At 35.2% G+C, this 13,011-nt stretch overlaps 1 protein-coding gene across 7 annotated transcripts in view; it reads left to right on the plus strand.

Moving 5' to 3' along the window:
• The window catches only part of LOC150109296 (upstream stimulatory factor 2-like), a 260,743-nt gene that overhangs the window by 186,062 nt on the left and 61,670 nt on the right, over nt 1-13,011 (plus strand). The gene's annotated exons all lie outside the window — the stretch shown is intronic.

A 13,011-nucleotide genomic window follows, 5' to 3' on the forward strand; every position in this document is an offset into this window, starting at 1 on the left:
AAACTGCACATAGTCATTCATAAAATTTTTTATTCAGATCTTGGCACATTATTAAGAATGTTATGTCTTTTCTCTCTACACATCTCTCTCTTGCTACCACCCTAACTATATCTGACTGGGTGACTGAAAACACTGTGCCCTGCTGCAATTTGTCCTGTATTGGCAGACTTGCCACATATCATGATAGTTCTTTGATTTTTAACTAAATCTGCTTGCACACAGGATAAGACTAATGTGTTTCTTTTAGGATAGATTAGAAAACAGTAATTAAGGAGAATGCTATATTTGGTTGTTACGTTTAAATTACTAAAAGGTGTAAATATGTGAACCATTGTTAATAAGCCATGGGGAAATATAAGGAAGAGAAAGAACAAGTGTGAATAGAAATACATTCATTACTGGAAATATACTTCTAAATAAATCCAGTACAGGTCCACGGGATTCCCTTACTAAATTGCATAACTGTTGTGATGAATTCAGTATGAAAATCATCAATATAAAGACAATAAAAATATGCAGAAACATAAAAAAAAACGTGAAATGCATCTTGAATGGAGCACCTAAAGTAAACCATTTCAGTTATTTAGTCCCAATTTTTAATGTAGATAGTAGATCAAATATGAAAATAAACAAATTAGTAAAGGTGGTGTGGTTGGAAGTCAGCTGAATAAATTTATATGGACTAAGAGAAATTAGTCAAAATGCTAAACTAGCTGTATACAAGACAGTTTTCAAACAAATTTAACTTGTGGATCTGAGAGCTGGATTAGACATAAAGCACTTGATCAAGGATTAGAAAGAAAGATTAGAGACCACAGAGATTAGAGACTTTTGAGAAAGATTAGGGGAGTGAACAGAGGGCGGCAATGCTAATATTATATTCAAAATGAGGATATTAATGAGGCTTAACATTGTTATCATTCAGGTGTAATTTATATCTTTTCTTTGTCTTTCGTTTATCAGTTTATTTATCTGTTTACATACTTAAACTTATTCTTGCCCCTCTTTTTTTGTTGTTAGTTAGACCTCATGTTGTAAGTCTATCTAACATAACAGTCCCTGAGCAATCGCACAATGTCAATTAAGAAATTTATTTATCTTAACAACTGCGCCACTTAATTGACCTTTTTATGTTTGAAAGTCAGGTTGAGAAGATGACAAAATTAATTTAACACTTCTATACAAATTCTTTATATGCTAGTCATGGCTCATTACTATATTCTATTCCCACAGGCTCGTTAATATTTTCGGAATAGTGCATTGGCTAAGGAATGAGAACCAGGTAATTACAAAACAAAAACATGTTTATTATCAAATTAAAGGACATGATACAGAGCACATAAACGTTAAGAAAAGATTAACTTAATCAAAAGCACTTTAACACACACATTTACTTGCCATCTGAGCAACAAAAACTATAGTGCTTTCGCTATCAGAAAATAACTTAATCAAAAGCACTTTAACATACAAAATTACTTGCTATCTGAGCAACAGAAACTATAGTGCTTTCACTATCAGAAAAACCTATTGTGCCTTGATATAAAAGTGTCTTCTATGACACAACTTGGCTTACAAGCATGCATAAATATTCCAGGAGGGATTACATTAACTTTCTTCCAACATATTCAATACTTAATTGATAATTCAGACACTATCACAAAAAACTTATGAATTAGACTTACTTAACAATACATGTTCTTCCCTTATTTAAATTCAATCTAACCACCAGTTAACAAGTAACCTCTCTCAATCCTTTACGATATCGAGGTGCATACACATAGCATACTACAACAAATTTATGGCTTACATGCTAACAATCTTGAGAGGAAAGTCCAACATACATTCCATTATACACATTGGAACTGGAACGTCCAGTCGTGCTGGGGTTTTGCTGTAGCTACTGGGAGCATGGAGCAAGCTGACGGCGGTGAACATCGGGTGATGATGGCGGAGAAAACTGGATTTCGGGAAGGAACTTCGTAGAACAGTAGGTGAAGAGCCAAGGACCAAAAAGCCCAGAACCACGTGCTGTATTGCCTTTTATTCTATTCTCAGTCCTTTGTTCGTAGTTAGGAGTATTCCAGAATTAGCCAGAAGCAATGAACAAATTGATCGCTGGCTGCTTGACTTTACAATTTTGGTGGCATTCGGCACTAATCCGACTTAATTCTTATTATGCTCTTAACAACAAGTCTAAAGTGCAGGTGGATTTTAACAGCAATTTATACTTTTATATTTTTATTTATATTATTACAACTAAGTACATTTTTTTCTTATAATGTCAGACAAAAAATATTGTAAAATATTTAGCGAAAATTCTCTAAAAAAAAATTAATTTCTCATGATAGTTTACACAGGAATGTTTAGCAGAGCAAATCTCAGGTGGTGTGGTCATTTAAACAGAATGGGAGAGGGAAAGTTAGAAAAACAAGTGTTCTTTGCCAAGATGGCAGAAAAAAAAAGGCAGAGGAATATTAAGATTAAGGTGGATTGATACAGTAAAATGTGCCTTACAAGACAGAAAGAGCTGATAATATTGGAATCATGACAGGTAACATATTAATTTGATGAAAATTGTCGATAGGAAGTCAGTAATGATATAACTTTTTCACATAGCACTGTTGTGATATCCTCTATGTGCCCTCAAGGTACTCGTCAGGATTTGATGACGAAAATGGACAGGAGAAACATGATCACAGACACTTGAAAGTAATAGAATGCAAACTGTCTACTTCATTATTTTTTTAGTAAGTGGAAACTGTACGCAAGTTTTAAACAACAAACAGAATTCCAGCCAACTTGAAAGAACAACAAATTCCTTCCTTATGGCAGACATCAAAAATGACCTCTTATGCCAGCAATCACATAAAAAGTTTACACATCAGTGTGTAGACTGCACATGATTTGGCTAATGATACATGTTATTAAACTATTATTCCAGTATTTTTCAATTTATAGAAATAACAACCTGCAAGAATATCAGGATGCTTGAACAAAACAAGATGGAAAAATAAACATCTTAGAGTAAAGACAAAAACCAGAATTTATAAAGCAGTAATCAGGCCTATTATGACATATAATGCAGAAACAAGACCAGACTTGGAAAACAAGACAAATGTTAAACACAGGTGAAATGAATATATTAAGAAAATAGTAAATAAAACTAGATTAGATAAAATAAAAAATACACATATAAGAAAACAATGTGAAATACAAGCAATAAACAATTGGGTAGCAACTCGAAGAATAAAATGGATTGAACATGTGGAAAGAAGAAGTGAAGACAGAATAATAAAACAAGTCTAGTTTAATCCTTTATCCAAGTGTATGCAAACAAAGTCTGCACCTGAAGTATCTTCAGGACTGAGGCAACTTATGGTAAAGGTGGACCAAGCTCTCATCACTTCTTGTCTTAGTATCTCCCATAATGCAAAGCACATCTCCTTGTAGACATGTATAATGCTATGCATTAAAGGAAGGGCCACTACCCAGACCAGTTTTGACCTTTATTGAGGTCTCATCAGTGGGACCAGACCCAGAGGTAGTGATACCAAGGAAGAAGCAATGGAGAAGTCATATTTACCTGTACAAGTTGCCGAAAGGTGTCTCACCTTATTATTAATTACTCTAGATTTAGAGAAAGATGTTGGAAGTTTTTCCCCACTTGGTAAGACTATAATAAATTTTGTTTAATCCTTTATCCAAGTGTAAGCAAACAAAGTCTGCACCTGAAGTATCTTCAGGACTGAAGCAACTTGTGGTAAAGATGGACCAAGCTCTCATCACTCCTTGTCTTAGTATCTCCCATAATGCAAAGCACATCTTTTTGCAGACATGTATAATGCTATGCATTAAGGGAAGGGCCACTACCCAGACCAGTTTCAACCTTGAGGTCTCATTAGTGGGACTAGACCCAGAGGTGGTGATACCAAGGTAGAAGCAATGGAGAAGTCATATTTACCTATACGAGTTGCCAAAAGATGTCTCACCTTATTATTAAATTACTTTGTATTATAGGAGATAATAAGACAAGGAGTGATGAGAGCTTGGTCCACCTTTACCACGAGTTGTTTCAGTCCTGAAGATACTTCACGTGCAGACTTTGTTTGCTTACACTTGGATAAAGGATTAAACTAAATTTATTATAGTCTAACCAAGTGGAAAAAACTTTCCAACATCTTTCTCTAAAACAAGTCTATAGTTGGCAACCAAAGAATAAGAGAAGAACAGGAAGCCCTAGAAAAAGATTTAAAGATACTATTAAAGAAGATGAAGTCTTGGTCTCAATAGATACTACATCTAATGCGTGAAGAAGAAGAAATAACTGTTGGAAACATTTGAGCTACTTTTATATTCATGTTATTCAGGTGTGCTTTTTTTTTCTTTTTTTTTTTTTTTTTTTTTTTTTTTTTACATATTTCAGAACTTCTCCCAATTAGACCAATGTATGCTTTGCTACACATGAATGTGGAATCTTGTACACTCTGGGGTGGTTTTCAAAAAGAATTCTATCTTTAGTCAAATGTAGAAAATTCCTTATGATGCAAACTAATTTGAATACGTTTTTTCTTTCAAGGTGTGAAGATTCTTAGCTTTTGTTGTGGGTGATAAGTGAAGATATCACCATACCAACTTTTATGTGTTGGCTTCCTATAGTAATGATATTCCTCCATCATCTGGTTTTTCAAATTGAATGCCAAAAAATGGAAGTTTATTCTCCTTTTTCCAGTGTCAATTTAGTTTTAGAGTAACATTTGTTGTGAAAACAAACAAAATCCTTTGTCTTTTTAGTGTTTCCAAACAATAAAAAATAAAAAAGAGTTGTTTCAGTCCTGAAGATACTTCACGTGCAGACTTTGTTTGCTTACACTTGGATAAAGGATTAAACTAAATTTATTATAGTCTAACCAAGTGGAAAAAACTTTCCAACATCTTTCTCTAAAACAAGTCTATAGTTGGCAACCAAAGAATAAGAGAAGAACAGGAAGCCCTAGAAAAAGATTTAAAGATACTATTAAAGAAGATGAAGTCTTGGTCTCAATAGATACTACATCTAATGCGTGAAGAAGAAGAAATAACTGTTGGAAACATTTGAGCTACTTTTATATTCATGTTATTCAGGTGTGCTTTTTTTTTCTTTTTTTTTTTTTTTTTTTTTTTTTTTTACATATTTCAGAACTTCTCCCAATTAGACCAATGTATGCTTTGCTACACATGAATGTGGAATCTTGTACACTCTGGGGTGGTTTTCAAAAAGAATTCTATCTTTAGTCAAATGTAGAAAATTCCTTATGATGCAAACTAATTTGAATACGTTTTTTCTTTCAAGGTGTGAAGATTCTTAGCTTTTGTTGTGGGTGATAAGTGAAGATATCACCATACCAACTTTTATGTGTTGGCTTCCTATAGTAATGATATTCCTCCATCATCTGGTTTTTCAAATTGAATGCCAAAAAATGGAAGTTTATTCTCCTTTTTCCAGTGTCAATTTAGTTTTAGAGTAACATTTGTTGTGAAAACAAACAAAATCCTTTGTCTTTTTAGTGTTTCCAAACAATAAAAATAGCATCTATATACAGGGTGGGCAAAATGTATGTAGCAAATTTAATGCTGTATTATTTCTGAATGAGGAGGCATATGGATCTTATCCAAAGTGTATTAAGGTCTACATCTTATGACATTTATATTACAACAAAGAAAAGAATGAAATTGTTTTCAACCAAGTTTCGATACCTCAGTGTGGATATGGTCCCCTCAGTAAAAACAGGTCCAAAAATGCCAACTTTTGACAAGTCACACGTTTTGGGTGAAGACCTGAAATAACCGAAACATGTGGATTTTTAGATCCCCATATTTACCAGTTCTGCCAGTTCACGAACCCACCAAGCCAAAAGTGTGCCTCATCTGAAAACCAGATGAGACCAGCGTCAATTTTTTGGTTCTCAATTCTTCTGATCATTGCATCAACAAAGTCCAATCTTGCTGCCGTGTTAGTATCTGTGAGTGGCTGTTGGGTCTGGATATTTTACGGAAACAAATGAAGATCTTCCTTGAGAATTTGTTGAAGACTGCTGCATTTGATCCCTAACACTTAATACACTCTCCTGGTAGACCTTTTTGGGCTTCTTTCAAATGTTTCTTTCAGTCCTTGCTGTTGAAGGCCTGCCACTTTTAGAGTGATCATCTAACACTGACGCAGTCTTGCGAAATTTCTTGACGAGGTTTGAGGTTGTGTGTCTGTCTGTCTGGTCCAACTTTGACACCAGACTTTACCTGAAATGCCTTTCTAACCTTTTCGGGGCTTTCTGATGATCGAATGTACTCTTCGATGATGAATACCTGCTGCACAAGTAGTGTAGGCTGGCATTTTTCATACCCTGCAAAATGAAAAGAAAACACAAATGACTTGAGGGTTGTAATGTGTTGGCACAGTTTTTTTTTTCTAATTATACCATCTAATTGCAGAGAAAATTGGCAGGTACAATTTGGGCCACCACCATACATTGTGACTTTTAGGCAGCTTGTGAGTAGAACTTTAAATTTTTCGATCTAGAAATTGGAGTAAGATGATATTGGTAAGCTAAACCTTATTTCTGGAAATAAAATATTCAACTCAGTTTGTCAAGAGGATATTGGGCATCCAAATATACCTGTCAGATATTTCAGCCAGTTTAGACATTGTTCACAAACATGCCTTTTGAAGAAACTATAATCATCCTTGAATTGAGGATCTATTGCCACACATCTTTACATTCTTTTCATTCATCTTTCTTTACTTGGAAAGGAAATTTTTTATTTCCAGAAATACAGTTTAGCAATGGGCTCTCCACTATTGCCTCCATGGAAAAAATTGAATAAGTTTTGCACAGGATACATTAAAACCTTCATTTTTTTTTGTGTGTGTGTGTGGGTGTTGTTATTTAAAAAAAAAAAACAGATGATAAAAGAATACCCATAGATGTCTATAGGAAGCCAACTAGGAATCATCAAATCCATAAACCAATCTTCTATAATCATTAAAGATGATGAAACAACAAAATTATCTTAGCCATCTGTTCCACCAGTTTCTTCAAAATGGCTAAAAAGTTACTAAATAAATTACTCTTCTCTCTGAAACCAATTCATACAATAACAGTTGTAAAGATTTCAATTCCTTGGCAATGTCAATAAATTTTATATAAGAAATGATATGACCAGTGAAGAAGATATGAAAGTTTGCTAATTTATAACATGGGGAATTTGTAGCATCTGCTATAGTGGGGTGATGGGATAATGTTGAGAGATATAGTATATCACAGTTGTTAAAAAAACTCATTAGAATTGCTTTCACAGAATTTTCTACATTTGTTAAAAGACAGCTTTCATTTTGTTATCATCATCCCCAGACATAGGGGTAAGGATTGATTATTTTATTTATTTATCACAGATTGGGGTAAGGATTGATTATTTTATTTATTTTTTGATACTGGAACTGTAGCCATTAGATAAGAAGGGGATATATATAATTAAGTTCTGCAGTAAGAGAGGACTTATTGGAATAAAGGTTATAGGCTCTATTGGTTAATGTTGTGTTTTAATGATATATTGTTGGGGGGGGGGGGGGTAATGGGAAAGTTTGTAAATGTATCTACCTGTATGGGTAGGCTTCCTGTATACTGAAAAGGACAAGTTACCATGGAATCTAGAAAGGCTAAACTATTATTAGTTTCTTCTCCCATGGTAAACTGGATTTTAGGATGAAGACTATTGAGGTTGTGTCTGGATCATGAGACCAAATGGAGAACACATCATCCACATATCTTAACCAGATAGAAGGCTTGAGAGGCCTCAGTCGAGAGCTTGTTATTCAAAATATTCCATAAAAATAATTGGTAAGGAGGATGAGAAGGAAGAATCCATAGAAGTTCCTTCTCTTTGTTTATAAATTTTATGCTTCTAAGAGAAACATCTGGAATGAATAGTAAAGGAAAAAAGATAAAAAAAAAAAAAAAAAAAAGGGCAACTATGCATCCCATCGTGGATATCACGATGGAAAATTGAGTAATCTGATTGGCTTGCCTTCTCATCATTAGCAGAATTTGATTCTGCAGCAGTCAGCCCTTCCTCAATCAGCAATGCAGTGAATCATTCTGTTTTCCATGTTTCCCTAAGCCACAGTGGAATGACAATTGCACAACAGCCAAAAAAACCTCAGAAGAAAGCTTTGGGTATTTTTCGAAGATACCCCACAATTACAACAACAAACCTGCTTTCACACGTGTTTGAGCAAGACATATCTGGCATCATAGAAAAAAAAGGGATCTTGCATCCAATATACATCCTCCATAAGAACAACCAACACTAAAGGAGTCTGGGACAAAATTGGAAAATGAAGGGCAGCTATACCACCACTCACTGGCTCTCTATCCTTGAGCACAATAGTTGCACAGTTGCTGCCACACTTTTGCTTAAATGCTGTCCAACTGCTGTTTGATGAAACAATATCCATTACGAGATGATAAAACATCTGTTACCATCAATCAATCAACTGTTGCACCTTTACAACAGAATTTTTTGTGAGAGCGTATTTCTGGATACCTGCCAAAAGGCAATTATAATTTCCTTTCTGGTTTCTAGAGAGAAACCTTTTTTTTTTCCACAAGACAATCTGGCTTCCAAAAAATCATTCTACTACTGATCATCTAGTTTGGATGTCTCCAGCCAAACTAGATGATCAGCAGTAGAATGATTTTTTGGAAGCCAGATTGTGTTGTGGGGAAAAAAAGGTTTCTCTCTAGAAACCAGAAAGGAAATTATAATTGCCTTTTGGCAGGTATCCAGAAATATGCTCTCACAAATTCTTAAAATATGAGCATCAAGTATCAGTTTTCTTTGATATGGAAAAGCATAACACTGCATGGAGATTTGAAATACTGAAAGGTCTAGAGGGAATGATTTTATGTTAAATCTGGAATGGGAAAAGAGTGCACCATATCTCCACTGTTATTGATCATTTATATGGATCACATTATGAAGGAATGTTGCATTGGGCCTGATATCACAATTGAATATATTCTCAGCTCTTTATTTTATGCAGATGATGTACTCCTAAATTTTTTAACCCAGCTCTGAGATCATGAATTAAAACTAGTTTGAAAATACAGAGCTAGTTTAGTGATTTGACTTCCTATCATACAAGCTTTGTTAATTCTATTTCCATATTTAATTTGCTATCTTCACTAAAAATTGTGCCTAAATAACTGAAATATTTTTCTTCGGATTCTCCATTCAGGATAAAGTTGACGCTTTTGATGTTCCTGACTATTTTTGTAACCTGTCTCATATTGCTGATTTTCATACTTGAATTAATTACAGCTACGAGGTGGTATGAAAAAGTTTCGAGACTATCTCTGTTTACGAGAAATTACTTTATTTATCTACGTTTACACACTATCACCTTCAAAATAGTCCCCTTGCATAGCAGTATGATGTTCCCAGCGTTCCTGCCACTTCTAGAATGTGTCCTGGAAGTCTTCTTTTCGAAGTGTCAAGCACCTTCTGCAATTCGCACTGGATCTCCACAGTGGTGTCAAAACACCGACCTTTGAGCTGGATCTTCATCTTCTGGAAGAGGGCGAAGTCCGCAGGAGCCAAATGTGGCCAGTAGGGTGGGTGCGAAAGTGAGATCATGTTGTTTCTGACAAGAAACTCGTGTGAGGAGAGCTCGGTGACAGGGTGCATTGTCATCGTGGAGCATCCAGTTTTTTGCACGCCACAGATGCGGTTGCTTTCGCCGAATGTCCTTCCTCAGACGCTTTAAAACCTGGCAGTAGAACTTGCTATTGACGATCTGGCCCCTGGGGACGAATTCTTGATGCCCAATGCCGAGAATGTCGAAAAAGACGATGAGCATGCACTTGGTCGAGCTGCGGACCTGCCTCGCCTTTTTCGGTTGTGGAGATGATGGGCTCTTCCACTGTGAAGACTGTTGCTTCATCTCAGGGTCATACCTGTACACCCAAGTTTCATCACCCATAATGATCCTTGACATGAAGGACAGGTCATCCACAGCACACTGATGGAGTTCTTAGCAGACTTCAACACAGGGTTTCTTCTGCTCCTGGGTCAGCAGCACTGTGCATGTTCAAATTGCACGTGAGGATTGCCTGGACTGTTCCGCATGACACACTGACAATGGCAGCAATGTTGTGGAGTGTTCTCCGATGATCCTCATGCACAAGTTGCTGAATGGTTTCGACATTTTCGGGAGTTGAGCTCGTTGAAGGTCTTCCTGATCTCTTGTCGTCTTCCAGTGATGTTCTTCAGCTCTTGAAGCGCGCTTGCCACTCAAAACACCTCGATCAACTCATTGCAGCATTGCCATAAACTTGCCGAATCATGTCAAACGTCTCTGTGGCAGATTTGCTCAGTTTCACGCAGAATTTCACGTTTGCTCTTTGTTCTAACTTGCTGTCCATGATGAAATCGCAGATGTGGTAATACACATGGTCATAATAGCACCAGTTGCACAGCTCCCGATGCACACAGGATGATGTCTTTTGGCACACTGACTTATGAAGGTCGGTGCTCCCTGTGAATGTGTGTGTGTGTGCTGCTATCTTTTGGCGTGTTACAAAACTAGTCTCGAAATCTTTTTGATACCATCTCGTATTATTCAGTTTAGTAAGGGGGACCTTCTGCATATTTGTATTGGATTTGTTTAGAACAGGGGTGGGGAAGCTTTTTAGTATCAAGGGTGAAAATTGCTCATTTAAAAACTTCTGCGGGCAACTGGCAAATTTTAGCTCTTATATATAGTGTATGTAGTGTGCAATATATATCTCAATAAGTAAATGTGCGACATTCTCATCTGATATGGTATCTTTTAATTACAATTGTGTAGACATATAATTATAACAATCAAGCAAAGGCCATATTTAATTTATTTAAAAAATGATATTTATTTTATTTTAACTGAGAACTGTATTAAAGCAATAATAGCATAATAAATATTTCATCAAAGTTAATGAAGCTTACCTTTAATCTTAAACTTTTTAGTGAGAGGGCTGAAACTGCTTTTTTTTGTGAAAGCTTAGAAATATTAGCCACTCTTGATGAGATGGCTATTCGTAGTTCATTGGCGAGATTTTTGTCAGTGAGTCTTGTATGAAGGCGGTTTTTAGCCAGACTTAATTTTGAAAAAAAATTGCTCGCATTAATAAGTAGTAGAAAACTGAGAAGCTATTTTCAAGGCATTATTTTTTAAAGAAGGGAATTTCTCAGAATCAATAGATTTGTAAAAGTCCAATATAGGCAGATTACTATATTTTGATCTCAAAGTGTTATCACACTGCAAATCAATCAACTCTAATTGCAAGGAATCAGAAGCTTCCTCAGGGCATATATCAAAAGGTGTTTCAAATAGTTTTAACTCAATTCTTTGATTTTTTATATCTTCAAATCTCCTTTGAAATTGATTCAAAATACTTTGACACTCATCAACGTACTCATTTGTTGAGTTTGGATTGTGCTCACTTAATTTTGGAAAATGTATAAAGCGGTTTTTTTTCAGTTGGGTAAGAAATAATTGAAGCATCGATTCAAAGCTCTTGATATGAGTGAGCAGAGGTCATTAGCTGATTGGGGGCCTTGTAATTTCAAATATTAGATTATTCAAATGACTTTGAAACTTTTCATCCTCCAATTCTTTAATGAGGACACCTTTAGTGTCCAAGAAAATTTTCACTTCGTCTTTAAGTTCATAAAATTGCTTGAGCATTTGAGCTCTACTTAGCCACCTAACTTCACAATGGTACAATAAGTCCCCATATTCGGCTTCAAGATCTTGCAAAAATTCTTTGAATTCCCTGTTGTTCAACCCTTTACTTTTTATCAAATTAATGGCCTTTGTTACTACATTCATGACGCTATTCATCTTGAGTGACTTTGCACATAGATTTTCCATGTGAATGAAGCAGTGGCACACAATTAAAGTATTTGGGTTCAATACATTTCTTAAATTCATTCTTAATCAGAGCCATGAGCCCTTTTTCACGACCTACCATGGATGGTGCACCATCTGTAGCAAGACCACTCAGTTTTTCATACAGTAAATCGAAATCCTTTAATGCTGAATTGACCATTTCAAATAAATCTTCACCTTTAGTTGTTCCCTTCATTGATTTTAAAGCAAGAAATTCTTCTCGTATATTGAAATCTGTAGTTATTCCCCGTATAAATATAGCCATTTGTGCAGTATTTGACAGATCAGTAGTTTCATCGATGGCTAATGAGTAAAACACAAATTCTGTTGAATCTACTTTCAAGGAAGTTTGGATCGCATCAGCGATATCTTTAATATGGTCAGAAACAGTTCTTCTTGATAGACTAATTATTTTAAAACAAACTCAGTTTTTCTGGACATAAACTCTCGACGGCAGTAAGGATGCAATCTTTCACAAACTCACCTTCATTATGGGTTTTAAGTTTTTTAGCAATTTGTTCACAGAACGCATAACTAGCTTGAGTTACAGATGGTCTTTCCTGAATAAGCTTTTTAAGAAGAGATTGGCTTTTGATTATATTTTCTTTCAAAGTCTCTATCTTGTCTAATAAGACAAATGCACTTGTCATTAATTTCAATAAAGAAGTATAGTTCTGTCCATTTTTCACAAAACAGAGCACATTCACCACTTCTTTTATGCTTTTCACTACAACTTCCCATTTAAAAAAAAAAATTACTCCTTGTAATTAACCAGTTGTGAACTGGTTAGTTACAAGGCACTCACAGTACTGCATGAGAAAAACAAAGTCAAAAGGCGATATGTTTTGACATGCGGAAAAATGTCATGGTGGTAATTGGGAAGCAACCAATCAGAGAAAATCTGAACTTTGTCTGCGAGAAATGCTCCTGATTTCTTTTTATTTTAATGGCTGGTCTCGATTTGATGGTTGCCAGACGTATGACGATCATATTTCATGTAATATAGTTATTTTTGATTTTGTATATTTAATTATTTAATTATAATAAAT

The sequence above is a fragment of the Typopeltis vanoorti genome, chromosome 2 (genome assembly GCF_054136105.1).
Source record: "Typopeltis vanoorti isolate ZY-2024b chromosome 2, IOZ_Tvanoo_1.0, whole genome shotgun sequence".
NCBI classification, from domain to species: domain Eukaryota; kingdom Metazoa; phylum Arthropoda; class Arachnida; order Uropygi; family Thelyphonidae; genus Typopeltis; species Typopeltis vanoorti.